The 12296-nt window shown below is 41.5% G+C and overlaps 1 protein-coding gene across 1 annotated transcript in view; it reads right to left on the bottom strand.

Moving 5' to 3' along the window:
• Positions 1-12296, bottom strand: part of LOC147691987 (cytochrome P450 2C19-like) — a 366046-nt gene that overhangs the window by 27027 nt on the left and 326723 nt on the right. The gene's annotated exons all lie outside the window — the stretch shown is intronic.

The following is a 12296-nucleotide window of genomic DNA, read 5'->3' as shown; positions in this document are numbered from 1 at the left end:
TGCCTAGCTACTAAAACAAAGGTGATATTCTACCTAAAAGAACCCTTCTTCACCTGCAATGCAAAACGTGAGAAAGAACAGATTTCACAGTGCACATGAATTTCAAACTGTTAATTCTAAGCAAGAGTTTTCAGGTACTTACATTTCAGGCCTACAACTTCAGATAACATATGGATGCATCATGTAAGCATTACAGATTCCCATAATCATCAATACATTTTCAACTAATGCATTTACCTATGTATGGAAATGTCACATTAATAAACACTAGTGGTACATGAGTATTTGCCAGTTTTCACAACACAAGTTCTTCCTGTTAACAATTTTCTGCTAGTTACATCCATTTCCTATGTTTACATTTGAAGATTTGCCCTTTTATGAACTTGATACAAAATACAGTGGTAATTCCAACACAGATAAGGTTCATAGAATCCAAGAGTATATACTGTGTCTCCTGTCTAGACATATTTAAATGTTGCCAATTTAACAGAATAATTGTGAAAAATTGAGGGGCGCAGCATTAAGAAGTTTTGAAGACCACGGCCTCAGATATTCCTGTTGATGATACGTTTGGCATCTCAATATTCTTGACACAATATTTTTGTATCAAAACATTTTTTATTCAATATTTTGTCCAAATTGGGGGCGGAGCTTGCCAGGCACCAAGATGGCCGCAGCCTAAGCGAGCTCCGTGAACCGTCCGAGTTCTCCTCAGGAATTTGTTTCATCTGAGGGCTTAGCCTGCTTTAAAATACTGGATATTGGGGAGTAGCTGGTAAGCTACTCCGCAACATGCAGTATTTTAAATGATGGAGCTATGTTTATTGCTGCCGGAGGAGCTTGCTGAGTGCGATAACTTACTTAAGACTGCTGTGGCCTGGTCGGCTGGATCAATGCTGTGGAGTGTGACTGCGCTCTAGAAGGAAATTTCCCCGCAGCGGCTATCTGTCAACTCCTGTGTGGCTGTGGATCCGCTCGTGCGGGAGGAGCAGCAGTCCCTTACTAGCCAGGGCCTGTGAGGCTCTCACTGACTGGAGGCGCTGCAGTGTAATGAGGCCTTGTGCTGAGGGCTCGAGGGCCTGCCCCCCTCTGGGGCTGTGGTGAGTGCCAGCCACGCTTGGCTGCTAGGGGCACCGACTTCTACGTGGCTGGTGTATAGAGGGCCACTCGAGCGACAGTCTCTCCTCCAGGAGCCCGGCGACTGCTTCGTTGTATGTGCCAGTGATGACGGAATGGGTGAGAGACTGCTCCCCTTTGCAGTGCAGTCCCCTGGAGATCATCAACATTGCCGGTGAGTGCGAAACGTGACGGTGAGGCTCCTGGTCTCATTTGTTATCAGAAATTGCTTGATTGCACTCTGGAGCGGGGCATTTCCACTGTCTCAATCCTCCTGATGAACTCTGTTGGCAGAGTACACAGCGATATCTCTTTCCCCGTAGCAGTTCCTGCCTGCACTGTGATCGATAGACATAGTTGGACGTGCTTGCTTGCATCAATATACGGTAGGGTGGTGGGGTGGATCGACCTCCTGAGCCTCGGGCGGCGGCCGTGAGCAAGCATTGGGTATTATATACTTTCTTAAGTGCGTGCAAACAAGCACAGGGATCCACGCTGTAACGTATCACGAGAGTGGCCTGATCACTGATTAAGTTTGGTGCTGGCGGCGGACACTACGAACTTGTATCCCTGCCGCACAACTGGGATAGAACATTCCATTGCACCCCTGAAGGGAAATTTTGGGCCCAGCACGGCTATTGTAGCTGGAGGATCGGAGGTGGGCACAACAGTGGACAAGTCGCAATCGAAACTGCAATTTGAGTAACAGAAAACACTGAGGAAAGTCTGGAAGGGACAGAATAGGTCACATTGGACCAGAGGGATATGCCAGGTGACACAGGGGGAGACATTTGTCAAGTTCTATTGGCCATGCAGAAAAGTCTCATCACGATAGACGGCAAAATCGATTCCTTGTCCACCGTATAGATCGCATGTATGAGCGTATTGATAAGCATGCAAAATGTCTTGACATGGGCGAAAGAAGAGTGTCAGAAATGGAGGACGCCCAATCAGAGACAGTTGCCTCCAGAAACAAATGTGGAAGTTGCTAACAACACTGCAAGACAAAGCTGAGGATTTGGAAGCAAGATCCAGGTGCAATACATACGGATAATAGGTCTCCCTAAATCCACAGCTACTTGTAACATGGAACTTTTCGCGGACCAGTTAATGGTGACTCGGCTTGGCCGAGCCACTTTATCCCTTGCCCTCTGTTTATAGTTGAACTGGCTCATCGATCATTAGCCCCTAAACCACCACCTGGCACGCCCTGTGATAGTGCAGTTGTTAAATTACAAAAGGGGGCTGCACGGCGCATGGTGAGGGAATTACGCAAACTCAAATATGAAGGCGCCATGTTGTTGTTCTTTCTTGACTTCACCCCCATGGTGCAGGAAGCTAGATGGCAGGTTGCTCCCATGAAACGCAAACTCCAGGAGCTTAATCTGGATTAGGCAATGCTTTACTCAGCCAGTCTCAAGGTCTTCATGGATGGAAGCCCAAGATCTACATGGACCTCAAGGTTCTGCAGAAAGCCCTCAAGGGTTATGGCTCCTGTGCTGCTAGACAGCGATGTTCAGACAATGAGGAGCAGGACACTACTTCCAGCCAATCCCTTGATAAACAAGATTAACTCTCCCTTAACTAAAGAGTCGCTCACTCTACACAGAAGATACATTTTACTGGATTTACTCCTATGCAAGATCACTCTAGCATTGGTGGTGGCAAATCTGCAGAGTACACATCAGAATAGGTACTGGGCTAGTATGTTATCGCTTTGTATTGCTGTGGTTCCATTGGTGCGTCTGGCACACAGGGTGCACATAAGTTTTGTTTTGATCATATCACTTGTTAATTAACAGTTGGGGCATAGTACCTGGTAAATATGATGGGTGGATGGTTGGGTATCACTGGAGGTAGGAAAGGGTATAACAACGCTCTGTCTGATAACATCCGCTCCTGTGTGTTACTCACTTTGTGACAAATAAGTCAATTTTTTCTTTTTTTGTTGTTTGTTGTGTTGAATTTAATTGGTGGAATGTGTTGTAATGAAAGGGAGGGTGATGCTTCGCCTGTGCCTAGTTGGGGTTGGCGTAGCATGGGTGGGATGCATGTTGCTTTGGGCAAAGGGAGGGGCGATTATTGATTCTGTGTTGGTACTGCAGTACACACTTGTCAGGTAAACAATAGACAGATGCAGATATGGCTACAACTAGATGGGTGGCTGGACATGCTTACACGGAGTACCGAATGGCATCTCAGGGATTTATTCCTGACACACATAACAAAATGTGACTCCTGACTTGGATTTTTAGGGGTCTTAATGACCACAGGAAGGTGAGAAAGGTGGTTGCCTATCTAAAACATCATGACATCGATATCGCACTAATCCAAGAAACTCATCTGCCTAAAAACAGTAATATGCTTACTTCCAGGCGACTTCAGGGTCAATTCACCTCAGCGGGCTTTACTTCACATGCTAGGGGTGTTCTCATATGGGTGAATCTGAAGTCTGGCATTACATTAAAAAAAGCAGAGGAGGGCCCCAATGGCAGATATGTAATTGTCAGATGTATAGGGCAGGGCATTGATGAATATGTTGTAAATGGCTAAGTTCCAAAGTACAACGACCTGCATTTGTATCATTCACTATCCGCTCGTATGCTGAAGCAATCCGACACTCTGCAACTTTGGGGTGGAGATCCCAACTGGGTTCTGGACCCTTCCCTAGATCTCTCCAAGGGCTCCTTCAGAGGCCCTTCAGCTGCAGCCTGAGCAATTAAAGATATAGATCACAGTTGGGACTATTAAACATATAGCGCGCAAGATCCCCGGACATTGGGGGCTTTACCCACTATTCACCCTCACACGATACCCACACCAGAATTGATTACTGGTTAACTCTAGGCCATTGCTCACCCGCGTGACAAATTGCACTCCACTCCCTGTCTCCTTTTCGGATCACTCCCCTGTACTGCTAGACATAGATTTCCCTCCAAAAAAGATTGCTCCTTTCACATGGAGATTCGATCCATATTCACTGTTAGATACAGTCTTTAAAGCAGAGATGGCATCCTCAATCTCAGAATTTTTCAGCATTAATCTTGAATCAGTTGATTGCTTTACCACGGTATGAGAGGTGTTTAATGCATTCATTAGAGGGGTGGCTATCTCCAAGCATGCAGGAGTGCTGCGATCATTGAGGAGCAAGTTGTTTACACTTGAGGGGCAGTTAGCTAGTCTGGAACATTCCTTGTTGCATGGGGGAGAAGAGGGCATCCTGGAGAAAATTAGAAAAGCATTATAGGAGTACAATGACGTGCCAGATAGGGAGGTAAAGCATTTGGGAAAATACGCTACTGCAAAAACATATGGTGAGGGGGAACATCCCTGCTCGGTTTTGGCTTCACTACAATGGCGTAAAAGAGAATTGGCTAAGATTGAGGAGCTGCGGGATGAAAAGGGTGATCTATTATGTAATCCTTTAGAGATAGCGGATAGATTCCCTATATACTATATGGAACTATACAGCTCCAAAGTAGTTCCTAATAAACATTCTAGAATATCTGGAACATATTCAAATCCTGTGGCTTACTAATGAACATAGAGAACACTTAATGGCCCCCCTGGATCCTAATGAAATTCACACTAAGTATGAGCGGAAAATCCGTTCCGCTCGCTGATTTTGCGAATTTTTGGTAAATTCGCGATCCGCGAACTCCCCCGAATTTACCGAGAATTCGCAAATCCGCGAGCGGCGGATTATTCCGGGGGCAAAAGTTGAAGCCTGGCCTGTTGTAACTATTTTACGATGGCGCCGGGAAGCTGCCAGCGCCATCCTAAAATAGTTACTAAGTTAGCTTCAACAGGAAGCTCTAATAGATAAAATAAAGCAGGTGCTCGATTTTATCTATTAGAGCTTCCTGTCGAAGCTAATTTAGTAAGTATTTTAGGATGGCGCTGGCAGCTTGCCGGCGCCATCCTAAAATATTTAAACATGCCCTTCCTGTGACTCATTCATCAGCCCAAAAACAATCGTGAGCGTCGTCGAGGCAGGTGTGCCTTCTTCACAAATCTACCGTGGAAAATCAGCTGTGATGCTGGATAGAGGCTTTTGCATCAGTGACTTTCACGAGCGCAATACCCGTGCTGTTTCTGAGACCAGGAGCTTATTTCTCTTCATCTGCTGAACTGATCTTTCTCTGACCTTTTATACACACAAGAAGCATGTGTGAACTCGCATGGTAGCCCTGCCCGTTTGGCCCCGCCCACACACTCGCGGTTTGCACCGTCTTCCCGCCATTCACCCACTATGATGGACAGCTCACTCAAGGGACCCCTGCGCCCTTCGGGGCGATTGCATAGTAACACACACATGGTCGCTCGAACTAGTTGATGCTCAAATTCAGTGACTCATTCATTAGCCCAAAAACAATCGTGAGCGTCGTCGAGGCTGGACAGGTGTGCCTTCTTCCCAACTCTACCGTGGAAAATCAGCTGTGATGCTGGATAGAGGCTTTTGCATCCGTGACTTTCACGAGCGCAATACCCATGCTGTTTCTGTGACCAGGAGCTTATTTCTCTTCATCTGCTGAACTGATCTTTCTCTGACCTTTTATACACACAAGAAGCATGTGCACTCGCATGGAAGCCCCGCCCCAAATCCGCGGATTCGCAAATCCGCAAAATCCGCGGATTTTGCGGATCCACGATCCGCAAATCCGCAAAATCTGTGGATCGTGGATCCGCAAAATCCGCCCATGCTTAAGTCACACAGCACTTGCATGTGTGATGGTAGTGCGCTGAGAAAAGATGGACTCACTGTCACTTTCTATAAAGAATTCCAGGAACTACTCATCCCTCATCTGGCTATGTTATTTCAAGTAATGATGGAAGCAGGTGTTATTCCCGGATCTATGACAGAATATCGACTACAAAAATATCGACCTACAAGAATATCGAGTCAACAATATCGAGGGCAAAAATATCGACATCCTATCTACAACATGGTAAGTACAAAAATATCGAAAAAATAATATCGTTGTAAAAAATATCGATGTTAAAAATATCGATTTTTTTTTTAATATATATAAATGTAAAAGTAAGTATATAACACTAATAAATAAAATAAACATATTTAAAAGTATCTAATAATGTTTAAAATTAATAAATAAAAATATATACAGTAAAGATATAATATATATGTACTGAACAATAATTATTAATAATTAATTTACTAAAAATACCCCATTACCCAAAAACTGAAAACTGACCCTGAACCCTAAAAATACCCCTTTACCCAAGAACTGAAAACTGACCCTGAACCCTAAAAATACCCCTTTACCCAAGAACTGAAAACTGACCCTGAACCCTAAAAATACCCCTTTACCCAAAAACTGAAAACTGACCCTGAACCCTAAAAATACCCCTTTACCCATGAACTGAAAACTGACCCTGAACCCTAAAAATACCCCTTTCCCCATGAACTGAAAACTGACCCTGAACCCTAAAAATACCCCTTTACCCATGAACTGAAAACTGACCCTGAACCCTAAAAATACCCCTTTACCCATGAACTGAAAACTGACCCTGAACCCTAAAAATACCCCTTTACCCAAAAACTGAAAACTGACCCTGAACCCTAAAAATACCCCTTTACCCATGAACTGAAAACTGACCCTGAACCCTAAAAATACCCCTTTACCCATGAACTGAAAACTGACCCTGAACCCTAAAAATACCCATTTACCCATGAACTGAAAACTGACCCTGAACCCTAAAAATACCCCTTTACCCAAAAACAGAAAACTGACCCTGAACCCTAAAAATACCCCTTTACCCATGAACTGAAAACTGACCCTGAACACTAAAAATACCCCTTTACCCATGAACTGAAAACTGACCCTGAACCCTAAAAATACCCCTTTACCCAAAAACCCAAAAATGACCCTGAACCCTAAAAATACTCCTTAACCCAAAGTTAAATAATATTATTTAATTAGCAATTAATAATTAATTAACAATAACAATAAAGTAAATATATTAGCACATAAGCTGTAATTAATATAATTTAATAATTATTATCATTTTTCCCCAATTAATTAATTAACAGTAACTAAAAATTATATATAAATAAATTACTCTAATAATGTAATTAACTAACTAATATTATTTAATTACCAATTAATTACTAATTTAAAATATGTACCAAATTATATTAATTAATTAACTAATTAATATTAATTATTTGCCAATTAATTAGTTATAAATATTTAAAAACATATATTAATTAATTAATTATTATTAAATTACTCCCCACCCTATTCCCCTATAAACCCACATCCCGCTACAGAAAATATATATCAATTAATCAATTAATTATTTCCCAATTAATCAATATTAATTAGCAAATAATTATAATTAATTAATTAATCCTACTAATTATTAATCAACTTACCATAATTAAATTACTTCCCACCCTATTCCCCTATAAACCCACAACCCGCTCCGGTACTAAAACATCAAATTTACTTATAAATTTCTATATTATTATAGAAAATGTATACACATATAATAGTAATTATTTTAAATACTTAAATTAAACATATAACACATACATAATAAAAAACTATAAAATAATACAAATATCGATATTAGTGTCATCGAAATTATTAACATCGATATATATGCTATCGATATTACTAACTTCGATATTACTTACATCGATATTAAGTATTTCGATATTACTTACCTTGGGTCGATATTCTGTCCTACGATATTCTTGCCTTCGATATTATGCTCCTTCGATATTACAGACTCGATATTATGGTAAGTCGATATTTACAACTCGATATTTTGACTGTCTACCGTTATTCCCCCACTATGAGGGAAGCTTTGATAGTGACCTAGCTGAAGCCAGTTAAACTCAGAGCGAGTGTTCGTCCTATAGACCACTCTCACTGCTGAATGTTGATACCAAAATATTTGCCAAAATGTTAGCAAATAGGCTGACTCCTTTGGTCCCACTTCAAGTTGGCCCAGAGCAAGCAGGCTTTGTCCCGGGGCGTACACTAACTTATAACTTGAGAAAAGGTATTCAGAGTCATTCAGCATACTAGGCCAGATGTGAAAGCCGCAGCTGTCTTTCTAGGTGCAGAGAAGGCTTTTGATTCAGTAGAATGGGCATATATGAAGGTGGCGTTGCGTAGAGTGAGAGTGAGTGAGATTTTTCTTGATTTAGTGAACTGGTTATATAACATTACAGTGTCCAGGGTCAGAGATGGCGAAGTGGTTACCCCCCCCCCCCCCCATAGCAATATCAAGAGGCACACAACAGGGCTGCCCGCTTTCTCCATTACTTTACGCTATAGTTGCGGAGACTTTGGCATGTGCGCTCGGAGAATACCACGGGCATAGAGGAATTCGCTTCCCAGATTACCATCTCATTTTATCACCATATGCAGATGATATGCTTCTGTATGTCCAAGACCAAGGGGACAATTTAACCCCTGTATTAAATGAAGTGCTGCGATTTGCCAAAACCAAAAGGGATGATGGACGGAGTGTTGAACATTGCAAGCACTAAACCCCAGTCAACTGATCTTGGTTTAATCCATCATCATTCTTTAGCTCACTCCGCCACCCCAGTTCAGACATGGCCATATGGAAATCAGTCTGACCCTGTGCTTCATGGTAACAGTCCAGCCCGAACTGCCAAGCCATGTCTTCCCTGGATAGGAAACAAGCATCCTGGGACCGATTTCTGGCTAATCAGCCATCAGCCAGGCAAGCTTGAATCCAGTGGCAAAGTGAGCAAGGAACCCACGTCTGGGCATAGCCTGCCAACTTAGGGCGAACAAAGCAAAACCAAAGGAGATGATGGACGGAGTGTTTGGCGCCACATTGGGACTCTGAGTCAACTGGACTAAATCCATAATGTTTCCATTAACCCCGGCCATGGACCCTGTAGAACTTGACTTCGCATTGAAGTAGTCCACAGACCCGGTACGATGCTTAGGTATTCTAGTTCATACTGACTTGGAATTGGTCCTCCAGGAAAACTAAGGGAGGGCGATCTCCAGATTGGAAGGTGATGTTAAACGCTTGATTCATCTTCCGATCTCGCTATTGGGCTGAATTCCCCTTATGAAGATGGTTGTCTTTCCTAGATTTCTATTCCTGTTTCAAAACATTCCAATCACGCTCCCTAAACATATATTCAAATCTCTTCGTACTCTACTGATAAAACTTGCCTGGGCAGTGAAGCAACCTAGAGTGAGATAGGCGATACTCACTTTGACTTACTCCATGGGAGGCTTTAATGCACCCAATCTGGAATTATATTACAAATCAGCGCAGTGTTCGCAAGCACATTCTTGGATACATGGTCCACAAGTTCTACTGCACTTACAGTTGAGAAGGTAGCGGTTGACCCCCTAGTTCTACCACGTAAGCTGTTTCAGGCACCCACCAGACGTACTAGTGTTCTTGACTCAATTAATTACACTATCCATGCTTGGGGAGCCTTGTTAAATAGACAAGCTGGGGCTCTTTTGTATTCTCCTCTGAACGCGGTGGAGTGGTGTCACTGGTTCTCATTGAGTGAAGAAAGACAAGTAACAAAAGCGCTGGTGCTCCTTAACATCAAAACGATGGGAGACTTATTTGTGGGGGGAGAGGCCCGTAGATGGGATGCTATCACTTCTGAAGGACATGACCAATCTCCACTCATGCAGTACCACTTTTATAGAGTGAAACACGTGTTACTTGAATTACTTGGAGAAGATATGCAGGAACCACCTGAATTATTATCACTTACTTTTTTTTTACCCTCTTCATCTCCAGCAAAGATTATTACCACTATTTACGATTTGACACAAGAATCTAGGCAGGCACATTCCTCCAAACCAAGTCTGGAGTGCCAGAATGATCTGAGGGTACTTATTGAGGACAACACTTGGCGATATTGTTGCGAAGTCAATAAGAGCATTTCACTAAACAGGAGACATTGCCTCATTCATTTGAAATGTCTTAATAGGGTTTACTATACTCCTGAGAGACTATTTCGTTATGGCTTGCGGGACACACCAGCTTGTGAATACTGCAACAAGAGGTCCGACAGTTTCTTGCATGTTGCTACAGTTTTGCCACTCAACCCGTTATTGATGCTGTTGGGATATACTAAAAATTTGAAGAAAGGTGTCAGACGCCTGGTAGCAATGGGCCTATTGCTCACTAAATGCTGAATTGCAATGTGCTGGTCTAGAGGCCCTGTCTTGAAAATAGCAGATTGATACAAGGACATGGTATATAGTAACACACAGTGGGAAATTTATAACAAACTCCTTCCCCCTTAGAGTTGCCCTAAATGTTTTTGGGATCTGCATCAACAATACCTAATTGGTAAAGTAACAGGTGAACCAAAAGGCAATGCTAATGTATAAGTCTATTTATTTTTAGCCGTGTGATGATTAGTTCATTGTTGGTTGAGAAATGGGGGTTGGGTCGGATGTATGCAGTTGACGTTAATGTCAGTATAGATATGGGGCTTCAAATGATGTCTAGAATGCTTCATTCCTCTGATCATGATAATACCTGTATGTTGTCAATGCACTGCTCTTGTTCTTTTTGTCAATAAGATATTCATTTGTGTATTATTGTAAAATGACTAAATAATGTAATTGAAAAAAATTATATATATTTATATATATGTTTTGTCCCAATAGATTTTGTGCCTTTTGCTAGTATGAGTCCAGTGCAAATTTGATAAATGTTCCATATTTCCTCCTCTGTGGTCTATGATCTTCAAAATGTGTGATCATTATACCATCCTCTATGGTCTAAGCCCTTCTAAATATATGCCCATAATTCCCTCCTCTATGGTATGAGCTTAACCTGGGGCATTCCCTTGGGGAATGTTAAAAAGTCATGCTGAGGTACACAAAAACATTAAGGTGCACATATTAGGAGGGTCTAAAAATTAGAAAATAGAGGAGATCACAATTTGCAGCGAACCTAAGCAAAGGTGCTTATTTGCAGCAATGCTGTTATAATTACAACTAAGAAACCTACTTGTGAGCTTGTAAAATGTTTCCTGCCATTTCTTTGGCTGTTTTCCCCATATTAATATATGTTGGCAGACAATATTTTGCATATAGACCTCATAACCAGGGCCTTCAGAGGCAATTATCTTTGCTATGCTGTTATACTGAGTATACCACAATAAAGGTTACCTTAAGTAAAACAAAAGTATGACATTTGCTGTATAAAGGAATCCTGACCAGAGCCTAATGGCAATAACATTGAAATTCTCAAACATATCTTGGTAGATTGCTTTCTGGGAAATGTCCTTGTGTTCCCAATCTTATTTGGCAGACACAACTTCAACTGAAGGACTTACTAGTAAATATACCTCAAAATACTAGCATTTCTTATATACTGCATGCAATGTTTACATTTTTATTATTTTACAGGCATTTGGATGCACGAGGGAAATATGGAAGGCATAACTTTCACTATAACAGAGTCTGTCAATCAAAGCTATAAGATTAAAGCTGGGAATGGTGGAGTGGTGCTTTTGGAAGTATTCCCAAATTATTCATTATCTGGTATAGTATTCAAATACCTTCTCTGGAGACTATTGTGAGCCTGATATAGCTAGGGATGTCCACTAATTCAGACAACATGTACATCTGTAGGAGTTTTCTCCATGATTCAGTAATGAAACGAGAGACCTTAGCAAAAAGCTCCTCTACAATTATGTTTAGTGCACATTGTGGAGTCAGGAAGCTTTTAATTGAACCTTGGTCATTGCAGAAAAATGATATGTTTATTACCAATTGCTAAAGTGGGTGTTATTTCAAATACACAATGTTATTCTTGTAATACTTTGGAACAGAATATTCAATGTTTTCATGTAAATTTTAATATAGGTGGGTTGCCTCTTCCTGACATTGTCTTTACTTGGATGACTTTTGACTCTGGAGACATGAACCACAACATTTGAAAGTCTCCAATTCAAGATACTGTACAATTGTGTTGTACATCTAGAGCATGCATAGGAATTCGATTTTGAGATTGATGTTTGCTGCACAAGTGCCAATTATTATTAAAGCAACTAACTTACTGTACGCTGACTCTTGCCTGATTTCTTCCAGATTTGTCAGCAATGCATAGTGGTTGCTACATATCTTGACGCACAAGAAGTAAACTCCCTGCATGTCAGGAACATTTAATTTGTG

Source organism: Lissotriton vulgaris, chromosome 9 (assembly GCF_964263255.1).
Source record: "Lissotriton vulgaris chromosome 9, aLisVul1.2, whole genome shotgun sequence".
Classification (NCBI taxonomy): domain Eukaryota; kingdom Metazoa; phylum Chordata; class Amphibia; order Caudata; family Salamandridae; genus Lissotriton; species Lissotriton vulgaris.
Note: the sequence above shows the minus strand (reverse complement) of the source record. Positions and strands in the feature narration are given on the sequence as shown.